The sequence below is a fragment of the Portunus trituberculatus genome, chromosome 16 (assembly GCF_017591435.1).
Source record: "Portunus trituberculatus isolate SZX2019 chromosome 16, ASM1759143v1, whole genome shotgun sequence".
NCBI lineage: Eukaryota > Metazoa > Arthropoda > Malacostraca > Decapoda > Portunidae > Portunus > Portunus trituberculatus.
Window position 1 is genome coordinate 10,792,945 of NC_059270.1, and position 14,870 is coordinate 10,807,814.

At 35.2% G+C, this 14,870-nt stretch overlaps 1 long non-coding RNA gene across 2 annotated transcripts in view; it reads right to left on the minus strand.

The window, feature by feature from the left end:
* Positions 1 to 14,383, minus strand: part of LOC123504629 — a 173,556-nt gene extending 159,173 nt beyond the window's left edge. For both annotated transcript variants that reach the window (XR_006674896.1, XR_006674897.1), the window contains exon 1: positions 13,905 to 14,383. This is a non-coding gene — a long non-coding RNA (uncharacterized LOC123504629). The remainder of the gene's footprint in view (positions 1 to 13,904) is intronic.
* Positions 14,384 to 14,870: the final 487 nt, after the last annotated feature.

Here is a 14,870-nt window from a genome sequence, read left to right on the forward strand (position 1 = left end):
TGTATATCAAGTAATGAAACCAGGGACCGACCATTAATATGCACAGGAAGGACGAACCGAGCAACTTACACAAATGAGATCTTCGCCTGTTGCCGATCTTAGCGCTGAACGGCATGATAATATATTCAAATGTCTCTGAAAGCCTTTGAATTCTTGGTGACATTCGATTAGCTTATTTCTCGGGGAACACTTCTCGGATCAGACAGTATTAAGGCGTCCAGGAGGGGTTTGTTATGATGGCAGGGCTTTAAACTCGTATTCTTCAATATCTTAGTTATTACATTTCCTTTAAAGATATTCCTATTTTGAGACTATGCTCAATCTTAGAATTAGACAATGAGAAAGACTTGCAGCTTACTTTGTTCAAGATTTCTTAAGGATTATTTGTACTTCATATCTTTTTGCTAGGCCGTAAGATTACAGGAAGTTGAAGTCCACTGCTGATATGTGTGTGTGTGTGTGTGTGTGTGTGTGTGTGTGTGTGTGTGTGTGTGTGTGTGTGTGTGTGTGTGTGTGTGTGTGTCTATATATATATATATATATATATATATATATATATATATATATATATATATATATATATATATATATATATATATATATATATATATATATATATATATATATATATATATATATATATATATATATATATATATATATATATATATATGCATACACTCAAATTCTGTATCTCGCCGAAATTCGAATGATCAAGGTTGTTTTCTATTATATCACCACTTCTGCACTTCTGCATATCAAATAATTTTGAGTGTCGTTTCAGTCTTTTCAATTCATTTTATGACATCTGCTCATTCGTACATGGATTTCTTCACTGTCTTTGCTATAAATACCTAATTGTCACTCTGTATACTCCCACTCCTCGCCCATAACAGAATGAGTGGGCGTTTCATTAAATAACTTATAATAGGAGAAATACAATTATGTAATGAATTCCATACAAATATGTGTAAGATAATGGACGCAGTGTAACAAACAGAGAAAGGATGCTTTCAGAGATTGCCTGGTAGTGGTTAACAATGAAGCTTCACCAATCCGTCTGCTCGGCCGCCCACCAATTCGTTCAGGGCGCTTCCCTCTCTCCTGCACCTCCGTGACTAGTAGAATGCACAGAGGATTGAATGCTTTTTTTTTTTTTTGTCACAGTAATTTCCATTAGCTCAAGGATTATCATGAAATGCAAAAACATAAAATTAAGTGAGTAACATTATGTATGATCATCTGCTGCATAACAAACTTAATAGCATACAAGGTTCCCTGCACGTCAGGCGAGGATTGGGGGAGTCTGCTCATCTGTCCATGGCAGACGTGTGGTGCGTTTCTGTTAACTGTATAAATTGCCATTTCGGTCTGTTAAGCCAGGGAAACACGAGTCGCTTGGCATTGATATATCAAAAGACGTTAATTGTATTTCATCTGTCCCCCAACTCTAAAGAAAAGTGTCTAGAAATCATTTTCACTTTGTTCCTTGGCTTTCTAGAAAAAAAAGAACGCGACTAACATCATGCTAACATCAATGCACTAATTATTTCATTTATTGAGGAGTGGCCACAGGTGTGTCGATAATTTTCTACATTACTCCATTGAAATTAACTATGGTGAATATCTCTCTGTATTCTCATTGAGCACATATTTTCCCATAGAATTGGTTCACAGTAGCTACCTGTATTTTGCGTATGTAAGTAGGCGTTGAAATGCTTCTATTCCCTACCTATGCTAACGGATTGCTTCACTCAACGGTATATATATATATATATATATATATATATATATATATATATATATATATATATATATATATATATATATATATATATATATATATATATATATATATAAAATCATCGCTGTATTTAACAATTTGTGAAGACTTATACTTTCTATTTTGAAAAGGATTTTCGCTTCTCTTTAATAAACTATCTTAATCATTTTTTTTTAAGTATAATGATAAATTCCTACAATTTTAATTTTTCATAAACGTTTTCTTTCCTCTCTCTCTCTCTCTCTCTCTCTCTCTCTCTCTCTCTCTCTCTCTAGTACCGCTTATCCGGCTATTCTTCCACTTTCCTACTCCCTCCCAGCAACAGACAGTTAATTCCTCATAAAATTCTTCCTCTTCATCAAGTTTCCTCGTCATTGATAAGCGCCAGGGAACCGTAGAGCTAATTAGTTATTTTTTTTTCGTTCGTTCAACAAATTTTAAAGTTTTCCCCCTGGTGTTCTGCATCACTTCCACTTCATTTCTCTTTCCCCTTATACTTCGCCTCCTTTCTTCCGTTTATCACACATCATTACAACATATGTTCATATTAATGGTGTTGCTGCCACCACTAATCCTACAGTTCTCCAAAGCAGTTGAAGTTTCTCCAACAAGACAAAAAAATTTACATATATTGTTGACTTTTCCAAATGATGTTTCATTAAGCAATAAATCATTTAGACATAAAACAGGCTTTGATGTACATAATGGCGTATGTTCACTCATCTATCCGATGTCTTATGGTAAGTTGATACATAGAAATATTTTGATCCAATCTGGCAAGACTGGCTATTTTACAAATTTAAGAATTATCTGCCTGCAGTCCACTGGGATTTTTCAAGTCACTAAAATTATAACATATATATTATCATTAGATAAGATGGACCTGCTCACCGAAGTTCACCTTCCAAAGTCAGTCGCGGCACAAGACAAGGCATTGTTTTGTCACCTATTCTTTTTAATATGTTTTATTTCTTTTATTCAATGGAAAGGTTGGGTAATTTCAAAACCGGTATGTGTGTTGGAGAACATCATTACGAATGCTTTGTTTAATCTGATGACATGACTCATGACTCTCCTCATTATAACAGTTCCAGGTTTTCAGGATCTGATTGATATTATAAGCTGACTATTCCTTATCACAACGATTTAACTTTAGATTGAAGGAAACAAAATACATGGTATACTAGGCAGCAGATCACATGGTTTTACATAACAGAGGTGGTGCTTAATGATGACTGTATTGATAATGTAACATCTATGGAAATACTGTGTATGAAAATTGGTAAAGATGTCAAATATAATGAACATATGAAATGTATTCAGAAATGTTAGAGGAGTATGTGTTCACTTAGTAATGTTGGGATGAACACAGAGTTAAGGTACGCTTATACAAAACAGTCTTCTTGCAGAGCTTGATGTATGGTTTAGCACCAATAACATAAAAAAAAAGTTCACTCTACATAGGGAAGTGTTATGAAGGATCCATAGTCTAAATATAAGTTAATTTCACAATGCATATCTTAAGGTTTTGGGAATCGATAATGTTTCAGCCAAATTAACAAAAGCACTAAAACACTTTATAAGAGAATCTGTTCTATAAACTCACAAGCAAGACACCTTTGTATACACTTTCTCAGTTTCTTCATTACTACTAATTAAGTAATATCATGTACTCTTATGGCACTAATTATAAGTCGTTCACCGACAAATGTATTACATTATAATGTGTTCAAACTGGATGGGACAATATGATTCCTTTCCTCTTATGGTTTATCAAGGAAACTATAGTTAGCCGTTTTCTAATGAGTTTTACATAATCAAGCTTCTAAACAACGCTCTTTAATACAATGCTATGTACATTTCTACTTCTGTGCTTTAAGTGTTTCGATATACTTTACTTTCTATAAGTTTTAAATAATTTTACATACTATGTCTTCTAGTACAAATGTGTTGTATATCTTTCATTGACTTTATATGTACTCCTCAACCATGGCAAGGTGAAAACAAACGAATAAGTAAATAAATGCAGATATTATCCATGTGTGTGTCTGTCTGTCTCTCTGTGAGTCTCTCTCTCTCTCTCTCTCTCTCTCTCTCTCTCTCTCTCTCTCTCTCTCTCTCTCTCTCTCTCTCTCAGCGTTTTACCAAAATAAAATGTACACATATCTGCATTCATATCATAGGAATTCTTGCAGCCACAATAATATTCTTCACCACTAGACAGTATACTATCATCCCCCACCAACACTGATTACCTGCCCTCACACATCAAACACAACGCTTTCCACCTGTCACTCACCAACGTATATCTTCTTCATTTGGCATTCCACAACACACCGCCACTCATCATAACCCATCACCACCCATCACCGCATCACTACCATCACTACCATCATTACCTTCACCACATTCACTAACTCTCACTACCATCCCCGCCAAGCACGTCACCACCATTCATCAAACAGTGTCACCAATCTCCATTCTTGGTTCATCACATCTAGTATCCTTAACCCCTTCAGTACCATGACGTGTTTCCCTATTCATTCTGGTGACTATTTGGTGATTTTATGCAGCTTCAGAAACTCATGTGGGGATTAAAATAGTGAAAACTGTGGCCATTAATCTTCTGCCCTCCATTGACCCTTCCTAATCTCAATAAAATGGTCTAATCGTGCACAAATCTCAAGTTCAAAATGTGTCCCGGTATTGAAGGGGTTAATGACTATACGTTCCTTGCAAAATAGTTCTAATGATCATCACTCATAACCATTACACTGTCACTGTGCAACACTAGTCATTACACACCATACTCACTCATCACACAGTTATCGATATCACATCACGAAAAATAATAAAAGAAATTAATAATAACGATGAAAAACATACACACATGAAAAAGGTTATGGTAAATTTTTAAAAGATGCATTTTTCTCGAATGACAAAGATGGATGAAAGGAAGCAGTAACAGCAGCGGCACCATTAACAGTTGGAAAAATAATACCTATAATAGTAGAACCTAGTTGTAATAGTAATAATAATAATAATAATAATAATAATAATAATAATAATAATAATAATAATAATAATAATAATAATAATAATAATAATAATAATAATAATAATAATAATAATAATAATAATAATAATAATAATAATAATAATAATAATAATAATAATAATAATAACAACAATAATAATAATGATAATAACAATAATAATTAAATAATAATAATCATCATCATAATAATAGTAATAAAAATGATAATAATAATCATCACCATTATTATTATTATTATTATTATTATTATTATTATTATTATTATTATCATTGTTATTATTATTATTATTATTATCATTATTATCATTATTATCATTATTACTATTAGCACTTTTGTTATTGTTAACACTAATATAGTACGGAGTAGTGGTAGTAGAAGTGACAGTAATAATAGTGGTGGCAGCAGTTGTAATAGGAGTGATGGTTTTCTTGTATTCGTAATGATAGTTTTCATTTATCTTAGTAAGAACGGCTCTTGTCAAGCGGCAAGGGAAAACAAAAGTAAAAAAAATCCCAGAGAAGGTGTCAGTTCCTAAACTAAATAGTCAAGTCAGGTCCTATTGGAAAAAGAGGTAAAAGACAGGAGGAAATATAGAAGGAGGAAAACAGTTCAATACCTTACCAGTAAAACTGATCAAATACTAACTGAGAATACTGAATAATTCTTGTATTAGAGAGGTTATGTTGACAGAATTCGAAGAGTCTCACTAGATAAGGTGCAAACACAGAGGCACAATTACAGAGAACAATATGACCGAGCTCATCAGATCCGTAATCCTTCCGTGGAATAAAGCCATCCAGGGCAAGAAGACATTACAAGAAAACTATCATTATATAAAATGATCAGAGGTTGGAAAGGAAGGAGAAAGAAGCACTAAATCATTCAATAAATTAATTTTTAGCAAATGTTTTAGAGCAGAGATCAGCTATGGAGATAAATGAAATGGCAGGGATACCATTAGGTTGAAATTAAGGAAGAAAATATTTCTGACTGCCTATCATAAGTTGATAGGAGAGTTTAACCTCGACCGATCATTTTTTTCTTTTGATGACAGTTTCTGGTTGGTTGAAGAACAGTCCTGGAAAGATTCTTTTTAGAATGGATATCTCCACGTAAAAAATGTAACAGGGAAGAGAGCGGTCCTTAAAGGGCAGACACTTGCGTTTTGAGGTAAAGTAAGGCGTTCAGGGAAGTCAGAACTGAGTCAGAGGCAATTTCACACCAGGCACCAAGAGTAGTGTTAGATAACCACCCTTAGTGTAACTGATGTATCAACATGTATCTGCTGCCTACTGCATACTGGTACTGGTACGCACATTCACATTTATTTTTAGAATTTTCAATATTATGGTGTACGTCGAGGCTGTGTGTAAATCATGATCATGCTGGATGTGTCACCAAAAACACTCAAGTAGACAGATGCGGGTACTAATTACCGACTCATGGGCGTGATTAAATAACAACGGAAGCGGAAAAAATCAGATCAAATATACATTGAAATTCTGCCAAATTCAATAAAGTTAGATTCATCTCATATACTCCGTCACATGGAGTTCATATATTGTAGATACTGTAGTTTTGTAAATAGATAATACAAATGAATAAATAAACATTACTCAGTGTTGGAATTGTTATTGGATAAGGAACACAAATTACAATCATCCGACAAAATATTAATAGAAAATAAACCTTCATTCTTTATAAGAAAAGCAACCCGTTTTTGTATATTAGTAGAGTCTTTATCACAATCGAACATCCTACTTCAAATGGAGTATCATGCACTAAGATTTATACGCAGTTGATATCATTGATCAACAATAACATACTGAGAGGATTAGCGTCTTCAAGTCTGTGTTTGCCTTCACGACTAAATTCCATTGCCGATAAAAATTTTCACGACATTGTGATGGATCAAATAAAATTCTGCCATATTATATATTTTTTGCTTCTCTGTGTATTTTTCCGATCAGTACAATTTCTGTGATAATCCAGAAAAACGAAGAAGAAACTATTTCCTTTAGCAGAATGGCGCCTACAGACTCCTCTTGTATTTAATCAGGATTTCCCTGCCGCTGCGCCTCCCCTGAGGCCTTGGAGTGACAGGATCCATTCACCATCCTCCTTTTACTCTTAGCTGCTCTCTCTGGTTCATTCCAACAGCTTAATACACATCTGTTTTTTTTCTCACCAAAAAACTTATGATCTTACAATTCTTAGAACAGTTTCATGAGTACTTTCAAGAAAAGTCTATGCAAAGTTAGCAATTTGTTTTAAAGGATTTATCATTATTACCAGAAATAATAAACTATACTTCAGCTTTCCTTCTGCCACAGCACAATATGACCTAAAGATCCTGCAAATCTACAAGGTGATCTTCTCTGCCATGAGATAGCCTGTAAAGAGATAATCTGAGATTGCCCGAAGAGTTCCATAAAGGTCTGCATCGCAAAAGATGCTTGATGGAAAAGGTGATGTGCAATTATATTTCATCAACAACCATTCATTTTTGCATACATTTCTATGACATGCAAATACTTAAATGCAAACACTTTTTTTTATAGAATAAAGCTTTTATTACCAAGCGAAGCTACGTGTATATGCAAATATTGGTCTTGTACTGCACTCCCAAGGCTACTGATGAGCATGAACCAACCTTCATTAATTTACTATTTACTAGGTCATAGACTATATGACTGAAGGAGATTGAAGGAGAGACGGAGAAAAGACTGAGAGAGAGAGAGAGAGAGAGAGAGAGAGAGAGAGAGAGAGAGAGAGAGAGAGAGAGAGAGAGAGAGAGAGAGAGAGAGAGAGAGAGAGAGAGAGAGAGAGAGAGAGAGAGAGAGAGAGAGAGAGAGAGAGAGAGAGAGAGAGAGAGAGAGAGAGAGAGAGAGAGAGAGAGAGAGAGAGAGAGAGAGAGAGAGAGAGAGAGAGAGAGAGAGAGAGAGAGAGAGAGAGAGAGAGAGAGAGAGAGAGAGAGAGCTGAGATTCTGAGCTGTGGCCGCGGGGCGATTTGGAAGTACTATACATCATATAAAAGTAAGTTGAACTCATCAATCGCAATGCAGTCTGAGGTCAGTTGGAATGGAGGGGGAATAATGATATGATGTTCAGGTATTTTTTTAGTATATGTGTAGGTAAGTTTTGTATGTGTAATTTGGATTTATATTACGCCGATACATGATATATATTGCGAACCATGAGTAGTGTCTCAATCAGGTAAATCTTCGTACGTATGTTGCATGTGATATGCCTTTTTCTTCATGTAAAAGGAAAACTAGCCAAGAGCAACTAAATATAAAAAAAAGGCCCCACTTGAACTGCATTGATGAGTAAGTGACATACTGTAGATGCTTTGTTTGGATATTGTAATTACGTTGTAAGGATACAGTGTGCGACGCAGAAGTGATATAGTGACAAATAAGAGAAAGTTGCAATAAATTGTGAGATTCATGGATGGAAAAGTTAGGTACATTGGGTGGATACAGTAAATTACATAGTGACATATAGAGTAAGAGAAGTTGTAATCACAGCATATGAGATTCATTGATAAATAAAGTACAGTGTTTGGATATTGAAATTACTTTATGAGGATATGATGTACGACATTGGAATAAAATGTGTTGAAGGGATACGTTGAAGTAATTCTGATTAAGAATATATAGATGGAAAGAGAAAATTGGAATTATTGCACATGCTACAACTAAATTTCAGTGGTGAATTGCGATGTTGTATTCGTGTACGAAGTTAAAGTCATTCTTATGTTCAGTTACAAGAGAAAATTGTAATGATTTGACAATGGAGAAGACGATGAAAAGAATAGTGATTGTCATTTGAGAGAGAGAGAGAGAGAGAGAGAGAGAGAGAGAGAGAGAGAGAGAGAGAGAGAGAGAGAGAGAGAGAGAGAGAGAGAGAGAGAGAGAGAGAGAGAGAGAGAGAGAGAGAGAGAGAGAGAGAGAGAGAGAGAGAGAGAGAGAGAGAGAGAGAGAGAGAGAGAGAGAGAGAGAGAGAGAGAGAGAGAGAAATTTCAATGGTTTTCGACAAAATTTACTCTCCTAAGATTTTATTGAAAAGCTGTACTTCCCTGAACTACTAATTTGGGGCGAAATAGAAAGCAAACAAGATCTGAAGAGAAGTCGATGATGGAATCTGCGTTATAAAAGCAATGATAAAATTTGTCATGTGCCTTACATCCGCCGACCTTATCACGGTGTTTGTGGAACGTTCGCAGAGTGGAAAAAGGAGTAATATCCAATCTTTACATCTTGGCAAGGTAGCGGATAAGCTCGTTCTCTTGGAAATCAAGGAAACGATATCCTTGACCTGGAAGCATTGAAACTCACCAACGATAACATTCACTTTGGTTTGGTGCATCTCTTCTTAAATCAACTCTTAATTCGTGTATTACAGCCATCATTACGAAGGTAACACAACCACCACCGTCATCACCTAATTTTTCTTTGGATAGCACGCTTACATTTTCCTAAGCACCTGTAAACCATATCTAATCTTGACCTTGATTTTTTTAAGTTACTTTATTTCTATGAATTTATTTTCAGTAAATATGGAAGTGAAAATTTGTGGATTCCAAAAACTGTTTTCCTTCAGCATATTATCTATGAGGTTAATTTGCTTCATTTGGCAGTCATTTAGGTAACATATAAAGGAGTTCCTTAGGAAGGTGACGTTAAACTTTTGTGAATTGATATTACTTAATGACCTAATAGCTAAAACATGTTTTATTTCGAATAATATCATTATAGTTTAATCATGTCACTATTTGCGGATATTCTTTCAAATGAATATATATATATATATATATATATATATATATATATATATATATATATATATATATATATATAGAGAGAGAGAGAGAGAGAGAGAGAGAGAGAGAGAGAGAGAGAGAGAGAGAGAGAGAGAGAGAGAGAGAGAGAGAGAGAGAGAGAGAGAGAGAGAGAGAGAGAGAGAGAGAGAGAGAGAGAGAGAGAGAGAGAGAGAGAGAGAGAGAGAAAGTTTATGTAAGATGGGAAAGCTGGTCTTCGGCAAGGGAAAGAGTTAAAAAAAAGTCCCACTGAGATTGCCTGTCCCTATACAGGTCAGAAAGTGTTAACCAAAGGAAAAGGAAAAATGTCTCGTAACATCCCTCTTAAATGATGTCAAGTCATAGGAAGTTGGATATACAGAAGCAGGTAGGGAGTTCCAGAGTTTACCAGAGAAAGGTATGAATAATTAAAACTAGTTAACCATTGCATTAAGAGTTGGACAGGATAGGGGTGAGAGGAAGATGAGAGTCTGGTGCAGTGAGACCACGGAAGGAGAGGAGCCATACAGTTAGCAAGATCAAAAGAGCAGTTGGCATGAAAATAACGGTAGAAAATAGTAAGAGATAAGCTGTGTGAGTGGAAGGCCCCTACAGAAGCGAAGAGTACTCCATACACAGGTAGATATGTCCCTTATATAGAGTTAGCAGTTTTTTGGGTGAGAAAACTTGTGGAGCTGCCTAAGAACGCCTAATGTCATAGAAGCTATTTTAGCTGGAGATGAGATGTTAAGTTTTCAGTTTAGATTATAAGTAAACAACAGAACGAGGATATTCAATGTAGAAGAGTGGGACAGTTGAGTGTCACTGAAAAAAGAATGGATGGGGATGGATAGAAACCGTAGAAAAGTAATTGTGCTGATACGTCTAAGGCACCAAAATTTCCAAAAGAGAATGACCAAGACTCAGTAAGGAAAGCCAGAATATCGCTTGTAGAGTGGCCTTGATAGAAGACATACGGCGATCACATAGATGATTGTGAAATGACATATGTTTGAAATCTTTCTAATGAGGATATATTAAAGATCTTTAGATAAGCAACAGATTAAAGCTATAAAACGGTAGTCTCAGGGATTAGAAAGGTCACCCTTTTTTAGGAACTGGCTGAATGCAGGCAAACTTCCAGCAAGAAGGTAAGATAGAAGTTATTAGAAGTTGAAAGAGTTTGGCCAGGTAACGTGCAAGCAAAGAGGCACAGTTTTTGAGAATAATAGGAAGGACCTCATCACCTCTATAAGCCTTCTGAGGGTTTAGGCCGACTATGGCGATCATATATATATATATATATATATATATATATATATATATATATATATATATATATATATATATATATATATATATATATACACACATATATATATATATATATATATATATATATATATATATATATATATATATATATATATATATATATATATATATATATATATATATATATATATATATATATATATATATATATATATATATATATATATATATATATATATATATATATATATATATATATATATATATATATATATATATATATATATATATATATATATATATATATATATATATATATATATATATATATATATATATATATATATATATATATATATATATATATATATATATAGGGAGGATGGACAGCACAAAGGATAACATTTTTTTGCTATTGCATTTAATTCAGCATCGAATCCTCACAGCCTTGCCGTGTTGCTCCACGTAAACGTATCACAAGTTCCGATGTACGTACGTACGGGGATGGAAATCAATTTTTTGCCTTTTAATTCCGTCTGTATTTCTAATTAAACAAAGTGCTAATATATAGGCGTCTAGCTTCAAAACAAATTCGCATTGTATAGTTTTGTAACAAGGAATTGGGGTAAACGGTGGACATAAATGCACGTAAACAGCCTTTTATTTGAGTGGCTCCAGTGTGAGACTCTACCTTTCATCTCTTACCCACATCACTTTCTCTGCTACTGATGATGGAAAATCGGTCAACCCTCCACAACAAATTAATATTATATCAACAGATGCCGGAATATGTCCAAAATAAAATCAACAAGAACTTTTAAGAAAATATAAGAAGTCTCTTCAGTGTGAATTGTTTATTTCATACAATGATCATAAACAATGTCGGTCGAAATAAAATAAAATAACACAGATACTAATATAATTATTCCAATGATTTTTCTGTGTCTTTAATGAGAATTTAAAAGAATAGAGATGTTTACTTACACTAAATATTTAGTTTTCATTAGAAATGATAACAAACCTATTTAATCTAAAGTAACAGCTTTGGTAGAGGAGCTTAAACATGAGTAATTAATGTGAAACTCAGCATAACCATGGCTCCTACACGGCTGACGTACACTGAACAGAGGCTCAAAATGTGCTGTCTCTCTCTCTCTCTCTCTCTCTCTCTCTCTCTCTCTCTCTCTCTCTCTCTCTCTCTCTCCACTAAAGTGAAGCTTGTCGTCCGCACACAGCTTGCAAGCGTCACGCTAGGCAGGGCCAAGCCGCTCTAGCCAGCCTGACGTCACTAAGCTCCCAGCAAATGGATATTGCACATACATTCATCACCAGCTTTCTCTTCCATAGTGAACACACGATTGCTTGGATCGAAGGGTTTGACAACAGCTGAAGTCAATTTTGTAAATCACTGCACCATAGAAGCGCGGCATATCTAACACACTTAGGTACTGCCATCACATGTAAAATTGGATACCATTAGAAATACCAATAAAGCACTCTTTCCCTTCCCTGAACGTTCCCACGTAGTACATATGTACATTATCGGCTTTCCCGTGTACAATTTACCACATACAGAATGATACTATGTAGAAAAGTTTGAAATATTTACTACGATTGTAGGAGTGTACATCAAAACACTGCCTTCATTCCTTCCCTCTTTGTTTCGTCTCACCTTCCTTAAAACACAACCACCAAAATCACGCCTCTACCAATGTAGTAATCATCCTTATCTCTTAGATCTCTCTTTAACCATTACATTAACTACCTTAAAACTAATTAGTTTTTACCTTCCATCTAGCTGATGTCCCAATATCAATTTTAGGTATATGCTTCTCGCATATACTTCAATAAACAATTTAATATGTATAACATTTTAGCACATCTTGTTTGACACCGTGCCCCTGATCTATGACATCGCAGTAGATTGCCAAACGTGTTTCATTAAGGAGTTTATTTTAAAGTTAACATTCCGAAAGGGAAGGTTTTGCGGAATGTAGTTATGACGTGTAACACTCAGCACTCCCTCCTATTCCATCTCCATCCTCCTCTCTCTCTCTCTCTCTCTCTCTCTCTCTGTACAAAAAATACGAAGTCATGTACATAATTACCCCTCTATAGTGTCAGATGATTTAAAACTACACTCCGAATACGATTGAAGCGTTTAAGTTAACGATCTTGATCAATGTTCTTCCTTGTTTGGCTGTTATAAGGTGTTTGAAGGTATGAAAAATTAGCGTGATAAATCAAGGACATGCAGCAGTAGAAAATGAATAACCACATTTAGGAGGGGGGAAGGCTTAATTAATTACTGTCGATCATAACCTATATACTACGATGGGTGAGTGGATACAAAGCAGGAAATCCGAGGATAGGAAGTAGGACTGTAGATGGAAAGGAAGACGAGGGGGAGGGGAGGAGGAGAAGGAAGAAGAACGAGGAGTCGAGAGGTGGAGAGCGAGGAGGGGAGGGCTGGAGAGATGGTTGAGTAATGACTCACAACTGCGTCACGCAAAACCTTCCCTGTCCAAATATTCTGTTGACTCTTGCCAGCTGTCCCAAAATGTCACATTCATTCAACTTTTAGTTTAGAAGACACTTACGAGAAATGAAGCCTCAAAAGTTAAATGGATAGCTACGGGTCTCGAACCAACCCTATATGAGAATGAAGATATACGCTTCGAATCAGTTCGCGGCTCACTCTTGACTACCATGGCAACATATATCGAGTGAGATGCTTGCACAAATATTTTGCCTCTGTTTTTCCTGCTTAACCAACGTTTTCATTCACTTCGAATTAATGTAATCAGTAAATACTGTTTACATTAATGCTGAAACCTCGAAATCAAAGTATGTCTTCTGCACGCTGCTTTCAATCGAGCCTCACATCAGATATGGGCAAATCAACCCCACCCTTTCGACAAATGAATGTTGGACTAATCTTGATTGCCAGTTGTATCTCTCCTCTGATGAACATGGCAGTTCTTACCTCCATGTTGTTCCTTTACGGATGACCACTCGCGTTGAACTGATAACCACACAATCAGCACAATATGTAACTCTCGCTTTCACGCGTGACGGAGCAGAGCCAAAAATGATACGAGAGGACAGGCGACATCCAGTGGCGTAGTCTGGTGGCAGAATATGCAGACTACCTCTACGTTTTCTATGATTCACCACTAGCAGGATTCTCTCATACTGGCTTCTCGTAAACGTAAACGGTGCTAATTAACAGGCAAACAAAGCGAATGGTTGATAGACGTGAGACTGTCTTCGGTGCGACTGCTTTGATTATTGGAGATATAAGAATTGCACTAATCAACAGAAGAAGTACATTGGTAATCGCCTTTAAAAACATTTACACAAATTCCTCTACATAAGCAATGTAAGTCGAAAATTACAACTTTTGTTGTATGAGATAACATCTCTAATATCATGGCTAACATTAAATAGTTCAATCAAAGCAGCTTAATCATGATCTAAAAGTGTGTTCCTCTTTCGGACCAACTTAAGTTTATGCACTGACCCATAATAAATTAATTCATACTTATAAAGGTTATATCTCATATTATCAAAAAAGAAAAAATATATATTGGCAAACAAAGAATAGAAATTAACGGTACAACAAGGGTGCTCTAGTTTCCTTTAATCTAGAAGAGTAGGTAGAGTTACTTAGATCTTTCTTCGCACTATCTTAGGAAGAAAGCGTCTGCGTGATAAGCAGTGTACTTATGAGTATAAACGCACACATACACACATACACACTCTCTACTTACCGTATCACACGCCCACTCAAATATAATGTGTAAATTATTATACAAAATTTGTTCATTATGAATTGTTCTAACGATGCTATATTCTAAATTAGTTGTAGTCAATTAACATACAAATTTCTCAAGGGCCATGACCTCCACACACCCCTCTTGAGTAGTGGTACGTGGTGTAGGACAGCCAG